Here is a 10,424-nt window from a genome sequence, read left to right on the forward strand (position 1 = left end):
GGGCTCCATGCCCACAGACCTAGGTGAGGACAGGCATTTCCTGCCCAACTGTTACATTTCCCAAGATCACCCTGGCCTGCCACGCCCCCATCCTGTGCCTATAAAAAAATGCCCAAGACCCTAGCAGGCAGACCAGAGGCAGCTGGTCGTCGAGAGGAATGCACTGACTGGCACTGGCACACCTGCAGGTCACCAACTGGCAGAAGCAGAATGATACAAATTTGGCTTCGAGGGTTGGAGGAGAGTCCAGGCCACTGATCAGCCTGACTCCAGGGGAAAACCATCTCCCTTCTGGCTCCCCCATCTTCTGAGAGCTACTCCCATTCAGTAAAACCTTGCACTCGTTCTCCAAGCCTAAGTGTGATCTGATTCTTGTGGTACACCAAGGCAAGAACCCAGGATGCAGAAAGCCCTCTGTCTGCGAGAAGGTAGAGGGTCTAATTGAACTAACGCAAGCTGACTACGGATGGCTAAACTAAAAGAGTACCCTGTAACACACACCCACTGGGGCTTCAGGAGCTGTAAACATTCACTCCTAGACACTGCCATGGGGCCGGACCCCCACAACCTGCCCGTCTTCACGCTCCCCTAGTGGTTTGAGCAGCGGGACAATGAAGAAGCGAGCCACACCTCCATCGCACGCCCTGCGAGGCGGACAAGGGAACTTTTCCTGTTTGGAAGGGACAGGAAGTGTTGCAGGCCGCCATGTTTAATTAGAAAGGCGGGGAGTGCCAAAACACAAGGAGATTCAGACTGAAAATGTGTCTTATTTGCTGGGATGATTGTGCCAAGTTTTATTATAGGAAGCCAAAAGATCCTATCAGGGTAGTTATCAGGTCATTAATTTTGTGTCACATACAACCTGTATTGTTGCCTTTGAGAACTTCCTGTGTTCTCGGCTTCAAATATTTCAGAAAGGGGTCAGGTGTAGTACAGAGATCTGGGGCAATCATTGCATGTTGGAGTCCCGGATTCCAAGGGCTTTTGGGAACAGATTTGTGAGAAAAGTGAAAAGGAAGCAAGCAGGAGGATGTTTATTTTTAATAAAGAGACCCTGCCCTAACTTCCTGAACTAAAACCAGTCTAGACTTGTTTTTTTCCATTTTACACAATGTCCGTAACAACAGAATAAATTTATTAAAACCAAACAAACTGGGGGTTGAGTTTTGGCACAGAAAGTCAGACAGAAATAGAATCAGCTGCTCTTGAGTTGGGGCGAGTGACGGATTTACAAACCAGCAGTAGATTAAGGCTGCATTGGCCTTAACTGAACTGAAGTTATTTTCATTATGAGGAGACAATAGAGAGGCAAAATGTCTGGCCTGGTGCCTGGGATGTGAACTAGTTAGTCCATCAGTTCTGAACTCCTTTTCCTTCAGTTTTCAGAACTCAGGAGATTAGAGATAGGAAGGACCCTTATGGCATTTTCTCCATCACTTTGTGTGGAGAAAACTGAGTCTCAGAGAAGTTAGATGTTTTCACCTTCTGTTCACAGCCATAGATTAAAGCAATGTATCACTAAATTACCTGACAGCCCCGACAAATGGGGACATTTAGATTTGGCTCCTGTGTGTTGGGAACATAAATGTGGCAACAATTCAATTTGCACACAGTTGAGCATAGATTCACAATCATCTTTTTTTTTTTTTTTTTTTTTTTTTTTGAGACGTCATCTCTGTCACCCAGGCTGGAGTGCAATGGCACGATCTTGGCTTACTGCAACCTCTGCCTCCTGGGTTCAAGTGATTCTCCTGCCTCAGCCTCCCAAATAGCTGGGACTACAGGTGCCTGCCACCACACCTGGCTATTTTTTGTACTTTTAGTCGAGACAGGGTTTCACCACATTGGCCAGGCCGGTCTCGAACTCCTGACCTTGTGATCCCCCTGCCTCGGCCTCCTAAAGTGCTGGGATTACAGGCCATGAGCCATGGTGCCCAGCCCACAGTCAACTCTTTAGTAATTGGTAGACTCTGTATTTGGAGATGATCCAGCTTCTCCCCTCTCCTCAGCCATTTTAGGGTGCCTTCAGTAGTGCTTCAGCATTTAGATGCAGGTAGGTGTTTTTTTGTTTGTTTGTTTGTTTTGAGATGGAGTCTCGCTCTGTCATCCAGGCTGGAGTGCAGTGGTGCCATCTCGGCTCACTGCAAGCTCCGCCTCCTGGGTTCACGCCATTCTCTTGCCTCAGCCTCCTGAGTAGCTGGGACTACAGGTGCCCGCCACCAAGCCCGGCTTTTTTTTTTTTTTTTTTGGTATTTTTAGTAGAAACAGGGTTTCACTGTGTTAGCCAGGATGCTCTCGATCTCCTGACCTCGTGATCCGCCCACCTCGGCCTCCCAAAGTGCTAGGATTACAGGCGTGAGCCACCGCGCCCAGCTGGTAGGTGTGTATTTAATCAGCGTTTAAGGAATGTCTGAGTCCAAGCCAAAGTCAACGTGTATTTTTACATTTCAGAATGCTTTCCATTCCTCATCTCGCTTAATCCCTACAGTATACTTTTAAGGAGACAAAAAATTAATTTGAGCTGGATGTGGTGGCAAGTGCCTGTTGTCCCAGCTACTCAGGAGGTTGAAGCAGGAGGATTGCTTGAGCCCAGGAGTTCAAGGTTACAGCTATGATCATACCACTGAACTCCACCTTGGGTGACAGCGTGAGACCCTATCTTGTGACAAAAATTGTTAAAAAAAAAAAAAAAGAAAAAAAGAAAAGAAAATTAATTTGAACTCTATTTCACCTGTGGAGAAAACGAGATACGGTGATATTCCCAAAATGGCATAGTGAGTTTCACAGGGAAGTCAGGATTAGAACCCAAATATCCCTCCTCTAATTTTCTTTAGAGTGGGCCATGATCTCCCACCAACCCCCTCCATTAATAGGAATTAGAGAAGTTGTAACAGTAAATGAATCCTGAAATGTACAATGGAAAGTTGCACAGTAAATGAATACTGAAATGTAGTGAAGTTGTACAGTAAATGAATACTAAATACTATGTTCATTTTCACAAAAGGTGCTTCTAGTTAATTTACTTCAACACGTTGGGCTAATTTTGGAGCTGTACAACGTTTGGAACCAGAACAGTCACTTCATTTCTAAGACTCATTGTTTTAAAATTTAACTCTTCATGCCTAAAGAGACAAATTCTTTCACGGGCCCCTTCATGATGAATGATACTCCTTCCTTGACTCTTCCAATGCACAATCATTTTCCAATGGCAGACGGCGAAAGACTAGACGTTTCAATTAAACCAAACACTAACAGTCCTTTCAGTGCTGAGCACCGTAATTGGTGAAGACAACGGCTGCTTAGAAAAGTGACTTTATCCTTAGGAGATTTCTCCATTCCCTTGAAATTTCCTCCCTTTCATACAACTGCGACCACTTTGTTCAGATCTTAGAGGCTCAATCTCTCTATAGTAAAAATAAAATAAAATAAAACCTACTATCTCAAAGGATGTTTTAGTATCTTTATTTAAGGGGTGTGTCTTTTACAGAACCATAGAAATTTATAGAGGAGGATGAGAAGTTAATATTAGCTCTATGAACAAAATAGCCTTTGCTGTGGTTTGGGTTCTATTCTGTTTTTGATGACTAAGAATCATAACTAATAATGGCTCTTCCAAATACATTTCTTTTAAGAGCCTGCTTGATGGTTATCACAGCTTTCCTCATTCATTCGTTAGTTATCAAGTTACAGAGTCCTTTTAAGTTCTTTCCTAAAATTTCCATCTCTGCTTAGAATTTGATAACATTGAACTTAAAATCAGACATTTTGAGAGGCATGTAGAAATTGTGCTTTGTGACTGAGCTTTCCAGAAACAGCTAAGTTAAGATACAAAGTTGTAATTAGAATCACACAAACAGAAATGGTGAATCTTCTTGAGGAAACCCTGAGGAACCTGAATATTTTCAACTTAGAAAATTGAAAAATGAGAAAGTGGAGAACTAGAGGGTCATAAGACAGTTCTCAAACTATAAATAGCCTTTAGTAAATTGCCATTTTAACACTGTCTGGCTTGCATAATTATCTCCAGCCTTAACTATATTGGCTACCATTCTTTCCTAAACATCAGCTGGCTTCAACAGAGCAGTGATTCTCTGACTGATCAGCACTCACCTTACAAGTCAACATCATATTATCGCCCACCACCATTCTTGTATTTCACAATCATGTAAATATCCTACCACAAACCACCCTGCCCTCCCATGAACACCTAACATTACCGCTTGTTGGCTGACTTAGCCTCTTCCCTTCTTCAGCCTTGGTATATTATTAGTGGTGTTATGGGAAAAAAGAGTGTGGAGTGAAGAGAATGAGTCAATCCAAGAGAGGCTGCAGGTCTGAGGAGTTAGATCACAAGTAGTCATTCTTTCCCATTTTCATTCCGTGACACGTTTGCCAATGTGTGGTGGAGTAAAGGGTATGTAGGTCTCAAAGGAGTGCCCTTTGGAACCAATACGATTCTGATGGTCATGGCATACAGGGTAGAGACTGCAGGACAGGGCCAGAACTTTCAGCATACTGTTCAATATGTATCCACCTCCTTCCAGAGACTTCCTTCCCTGATCATTCCCCTTTGTGTTCAGCCCTCATATTATCACTCAACCTGCCTGAACTTCTGTCCCATGTAGTGACCTAGAGCAACATTATTGGAAGAGATGGAGATGGAGGGCGAAGTAGAGATAGAGGCCATGAACTAACTGGTAGGAAAGTAGTAAAGGATGGACCACAGGGTGGGAAACTATTAGCAAAAAGGAGGATGTGGTAGGAGTGAGGAGCAGGAAATGAAGACAGGAAGGTAAGGCACTATCAACTCTGGACATAAAGGCAAGGGATATTTAACAACAAATAAGATCAAGATCACCTCCATGAAATTTAGCTGGCATAAATAAGCCTTAAGGTCAGAATTTGGAGTTAAATCTAACATCGTTTTTTGCTCGCTCCCAAATTACTTACAAGTTGCTACTCCCAAGTTACTATAACTCCCAAGTTACATATTATGTATACATCATCATCATCATTATTATGAAAATATTTGAGTATCTACTAAGTACATTAGAAATTCAGGCCATTCCTCAAGTTCCCAGTGAACTTCATCATTATCTTACACTAAGGAAGCAGATGGCTGGAGAGGAGAAGATATGAAGTCGACGTTATGCTTTGTGAGTCTGATCTATTTTCTTGACTTCCTAGGCTCAAGGAACCTTCCCACCTTAGCCTCCTGAGTAGCTGGGACTACAGGTGCATGCCACCACACCCTGGTCATTTTTTATTTTTTGTAGAGACAGGGTCTCACTATGTTTCTCAGGCTAGACTTGAACTCTTGGCCTGAAGTGATCCTTCCACCTAAGCCTCCCAAAATGTTAGGATTACTGTTGTGAACCACTGCACCTGGCCAGATCTATTTCCTGATAGATCTTTATCTCTTAGTAGGCACTCAATAAATGCTTGGTGAGGGAATGAATGAGTGAATGATTGTAAAGTGAATACTTTTTACTGCCCCTGGCAGGATTACCTTTTAGTGAAGACAATATAGACGTGTTCTCCCCCAGCACAAACTTAATGAGGGTGCTACATTTTTTATTTCATAAAATGAATCCATCCTTTCCTTATTCTTTATTTTTATTTCTTTCTTTATTTATTTTTGACAGAGTCTTGCTCTGTCACCCAGGCTGGAGCGCAGTGGCGTAATCTTGGCTCACTGCAACCTCCGCCCCCTAGGTTCACGCCATTCTCCTGCCTCACCCTCCTGAGTAGCTGGGACTACAGGGACCCGCCACCACGCCCGGCTAATTTTTTGTACTTTTAGTAGAGACGGGGTTTCACCACGTTAGCCAGGATTGTCTTGATCTCCTGACCCCGTGATCCACCCGTCTCGGCCTCCCAAAGTGCTGGGATTACAGGCGTGAGCCACTGCGCCCGGCCCATGCCTTCCTTATTCTTTCGCATAGCATTGGTGCAGTAACTATGATGGTATAAAAGAAGATAACTGTTTTAGGCATGTGTAGTGGATGCTGTGGTGAGCTGCACAGATCACCCCAAAGTCATTAGCTTCTTCCAGCTCTGAATATGCTGACAGCTAACTCTTAGCTGAATCCAACCCACCAAGCAGCCCAGAAATCTCCCTCTGCTCAAATGAGCCATCTTGCCCACCAGCATGCACCTTTCCTATGCACAGCTGGCCTCATCAAATGTTCAGTGTTGGGGTATAGAGGCCTGGGTCTCATTCTCCAATTTGGGGCACACTACAAGGAAACCTCAGCACCAACTATCCACGTGGGACAATCTAAGCCTTTGTTGTGACAGCATCACAGTCTAACATATTTCTGTGGAACCTTACTTTCTTTACTTCTGCACAGATCCCCAGGAGCTCCCCAATAAACTCTTTGCAATGGAGTTTAGTTGCAGAGTCTTCTTGGAAAACATGACCTGTAATACAATGTTAATTTTAAAATTGTTACTTCACCACAGCTTGAATTATGTCAAACATGCTCTATATTTACTTCCTTAAGTGTAGGCTAACCCCATATTACCATTTTGAGACCAGTGGGCTAATGTAGAAATTAAATCCTGCTATTAAGATTCACTGCAATTGTTTGGATAATTAAACATTAAAGCCTGAATTCCACACAACTTTTCATAACCTATAGAAGTGGCTTAACACCCTCATCTTTTACTCACCCATATCCTTCCACCCCTAGTATGACTCAGATATTTCATTGTCAAGCCTCCAAAAACAATGACTTCTTGTTCCAGAACAGAAAGAAGAGAGAGGCCTGTCTTAGAAGTGATTTGAAGAAGGGTGAATCACCTTCAAATTTACATAGGTATGATTTTAAAATTCACTTGCTTCTTTGATTTCCAGAGTACCTTTTCTCCAAAGGTTCAACACTCAAAAGGTGTTTGTGTTTAAGTTCCTCCTTTTCCTATTCTCTAGGTCTCTCCATGTAAAGTTTCTGCAATTAGGAGCCATGGGTCAGATCCAGACCACTTCCAGTCTTACTTTTCTCTGTTTAGAAAACCAGATATTTTCAGAAAGGTGAAATAAATAGGACTGGTTCCAAATTCAATTGTGAAATAAAGTTTGCTAATGAAGCTTGTGGACTGTTTCCTTTGTGGCTCCTCCTCCCCCAGCTCTGGGGCCCCCTCAGCCCACAGCCAACCTCCTGCCGAGTTCCCTCCACAACATACCTCTTTCCCTGTGTATTGCTTTCCCTGTTTGGCTGCTTTCTGTCCATGACCCAGAACCATTCCGGTGGCTTCCATGTTTCCTGTTGTCACTACAACTGAAATGTCTCTGTCCTACAGCTCATCATCCAGTCATCACCAACTGCTCTCTCTCTCTCTCTCAGAGGGCAGCTTTGCCTGGCACACTCATAGTTGTTTAATGAATATTTAAATGAATGAATGAGTATATAAATAAATTACTCTCTTTCAATAAGCTACATAGTCCTCATTCTACCCCTGACTGCTCAAGGTATATGTGTATTAAGATGGTCCTGATGAAGGCAGCCTTCCCTTCTGGCATGACCCAATAGGTGAGGTAGGAGAGGAACCCCCTGACAAGTGGAGGTTGGAGCTATTTTACTGTCTATGTATTTCTAATGCTTTGACATCTTGGGCTTTGTTTACCTTGGAGTGATTGCCCCTCCCTCCTAGAGATAGCCAGTTCCTAGAGATAGTAATAAACTCATCTGCTAGTATAGCTTTTATATGCAAACCAACCAGTCCAGAGTCCATACCCCAACTATCTCCTTACTGGACTCTGACGGGGCTCTCACATGCTGGGCTACCACCCAGCCACTCAACCCAGGGCCAGGTTCCAGGCAACAAGGGGAAGCTCCTATGCCCCAGAGCCCACTGAAATTATCAAAACCAGCCAATCCTAAGCCTCCTTACCCTCCTAACCCTTTCCCATTTCTTCCAATGGAAACCATAATAAAGGCCCTTGTCATATCCCCCTTACTCCTTCTGCCTTCTGACTGACCCTGATGCTTCCCCTTGTGGCCCTGCACAGCATGGCATGCTTCCTCATCTTGGGAACTGTGAATAATAAACTATCTTTCAAATGGCAATCTTTTTTGATCTGTTGGCCAGCCCATACCTAGAAAACAATAAAACCTACATTTAAAATCTGTTATCTCAAATACTTTTTCAGCCTCAAAGAGACAGCCTGAATGAAGTCTCTGCCTTCCCATAAGTTCTGACAATTAGAGAACTTATTATTTCCCAGAGAAGGCAATGTAGTATTAACTTAAGAGAAAAGTAATAGTCAAACTTTACTTAATATGGATTATCACCCTGGGATCTCAAGCAATACTAAGAATTACTACATTACCCTTAATAAACTAAAGTTCAAAGATAAAAGTAGTTTTTCCAGTGTCACAGAGGCACATACATAGAAGAGGTGAGACTCAAACCCAAACTTTCCAGTTTCCATTCCTTTGAGTCCTGTTTCAGTCCCTCTTCTTCCATCATAGTCTTCCAAATATGCTAACATCTTTTTCAAATTTATATTGTATAGTATTATCACTTCCTTCGTACTCTAAAGAAAAAGCATGGCAGTCTTGTCAGTGAGAGCCATTGAATGATTCCACAATGAAAAATAGCTGAAATGTATCTAGACACCTCAACAATAACATAGCCCTGGGGAAATGGATGTAGACATGGCAAAAGATTCTCAAGACAGAGAAAAAATTGCAGATGTTTAAAAGATCTGTTTTTTTGTTTTTTGTTTTTTTTTTTTAATTTGAGACAGAGTCTCACTCTGTTGCCCAGGCTGGAGTGCAATGGCATGATCTCGGCTCACTGCAACCTCTGCCTCCCAGGTTTAATCGATTCTCCTGCCTCAGCCTCCTGAGTAGCTGGGATTACAAGTCTGTACCACTTTTTTTTTTTTTTTTTAGGGGAGACGGGGTTTCACCATGTGGGTCAGGCTGGTCTTGAACTCCTGACCTTGTGATCTACCTGCCTCGACCTCCCAAAGTGCTGGGATTATAGGTGTGAGTCACCACGCCCAGCTAAAGATCTGATCTTTAATAAATGGGTGAAAACCTTTAGAAATTTCTTCTTTCTGAAATCCCATTCTTTGGTTATGAGACCCCCGGAGCTACAAAGAACAGGACTGCCTATGAAGAAGACTGGCAAAAGTAACTGGCAGTTATGAAGAACCACAAGATGGGAAGGAATAATTCAATTCAATACTATACACATCCAAACAAGCATATAAAATAACATAGTAAAATTGTTATTGAATGTCAGCAAGTAGAGAAATGCATTGTAAAGATGTTAAGACCCACGTGGTCAGTATTGATGATTGTTTTTGAGGCGAACACTTCGAGAAAAATAATTGAAAAATTAGCACAATATTAAACAAAATGTAGTTTATGGGTCCTACTACAGTTTGGGTTCCAACTAATTTAAGCAAGAAAGAGGAAAAGTTAGGAAAGAATGGGGAGAGAAAAACAATGAGGTAAATCAAATGATAAAAACCAAACGGTAAGAGTCAGATTGTGAGTGTGGGGGAAAGATGGCTGGATAAAGGGGCTTCAGTGCAGCCAGCAAGGGGTTAAAGGCGCGGTTTGAGGAGGGCATCTGGAAGCTGTTAAGAATTTCCACAAAGGGTGGGCAAGAAGAAATAGCTTGCATGACCAGAGGACCTCAGCTGGATATCAGGAAGAATTTCCTGACCGTAAATGTCAAGAGTTCTCGTTTACAGGATCAAAAGGAGCCTTCTGGGATATGCCTATCTTAGGAGTATTTTTTAGCCTCAAGCGAGAAGCTGTTTGGGTGGTTTTCTGTAGCTCTGGGATGGACTGGGTGACCGCCACAGAATCCCTTGGTCTTGTTGCTGAAGGGCACGCCTTACACTGGGGCTTTCACAGTGTGGTTGCCAGCAGCTGACTCCCACCCAGGGGCTGTGGAGTTTTCCCCACAGAAAGAACAACTGAGCCTTTCACTCCCTGTTCCTCACTTGGACCAGTCCTTAGGTACATCTGTGGTTTTTCAGCTCTTCAGCACTTAGGCACTTTCCTCCTGAGCCAAGGGCCTCCTGGGAACAATGCAGCATCTGTGTGTTGATAGTAACAGCCTGTGGGCCAGAGTCACTCAGCCAAGCTCTCCTTTTGCCCCACAGGAGCTGGATCGCATACCTTACCTGCAATAATCCAAGACTTAGTCAGTGTCAGCCTGTCCCACTGCCAGTGCCCTGCTTCTCCTATCTGCTCCTCAACCTTTCACCTAATTTGCTTCCTAGCTCCGTTGCCACATTTGTTCCAATCCTTATGCAGAATGGTCTCTATTTTCCACCCATCCCACCCACAGCGTGAACAATAACATGTTAGTGGCTTATGGCCCGGCACTAAACAGTGGGCACTGCAGAGTGAGGAACATGCTGCTTAGTTGGGCAGCTGGGTATTTACAAAAGGTTT

This window comes from Papio anubis, chromosome 9 (assembly GCF_008728515.1).
Source record: "Papio anubis isolate 15944 chromosome 9, Panubis1.0, whole genome shotgun sequence".
Lineage (NCBI taxonomy): Eukaryota > Metazoa > Chordata > Mammalia > Primates > Cercopithecidae > Papio > Papio anubis.